This window comes from Mus pahari, chromosome 18 (genome assembly GCF_900095145.1).
Source record: "Mus pahari chromosome 18, PAHARI_EIJ_v1.1, whole genome shotgun sequence".
NCBI classification, from domain to species: domain Eukaryota; kingdom Metazoa; phylum Chordata; class Mammalia; order Rodentia; family Muridae; genus Mus; species Mus pahari.
The window spans coordinates 10,455,649-10,456,726 of NC_034607.1; positions in this window are offsets into that span (position 1 = coordinate 10,455,649).

Here is a 1,078-nt window from a genome sequence, read left to right on the forward strand (position 1 = left end):
GCCACCACCAGAGGAACACTTTCCTTTCTTGTGGCTATCGGCCCTATGCAGCATAGGCTGGCCTCAAACTCATGGTTTCTCTCCCCAAATCTCCAAGTTACAGGCATGTCATCACTGCACGGGGCTCACATGGACCTTTAAATAGCATACAAGCACTAACTACATGTGCGGCTAGGGCTGGTCAGTGATACCGTGGGTCAGGAAGGAACCAAACTGCAAATGAAAACTTGGTATACAATAAGGNGTTGTGCTTCTGTTGTTCTGATTTGTGTTTATAACACACAAATTCATTTTCCTGTTATCTGCTTTTCTAATTTCTTACATTTTAACTAGTATCTATGAGCTACACACTTGTCCAGAAAGCATAGTCCTTCCCCTAGTGCTGAGTGTGTATGTTACTTTTTACTGTTATTAGACCTTCCCCTCCCAGCAGTGTGGTGGAGACAAACCTCTCGTTGGGAATGTAGGAGATCATTTCTAGAGTGCGGGGAAAGTAGGAGATAATACTTAGGGTGAGGCCGCTGTTATCTGAGGACTGTCCTTACATTAATAAGAAGCACATACTTCATTTGACTAATCACTTAAAAATAAAATGGAGCAAGTCTGTTCATCAGTAACCGGTCATTGGATGAGCTCAGACTCGAAATGGTTAAAAGGGCTGGGCACACAGGGCATGCCTGTCATCCTGGCACTTGGGAGGCAGAAGCAGGAAAACCACAAGTTTAAGACCATTTTTGCTATATCACAAGGTTAAGTTCAGCCTGGGATACAGAAGTTCCTGTGCCAAAACACCTAAAATGTACACTCTATGTACAATTAGCTCTCCCCAGAATCTAATCAAGTGTAACCTTGTGTTGGCGTTCTATTATTTTCTACTTCAGATCTATTTTACTTGAAATAACACAAGAAATCTGACTTTAAATTTTTTTTCTATTTTAAGATTAAAATGTAAAGAAAAGGTATTTTTTTTAAAGCATGATAATTTACAATCTGACATTCATTTTCTAAAGTAAAGCTTAAAGCCTAATTTTTTTAAACAAATAAAAACATTTCACTTTTTAAAATTAACCTTTGTGTT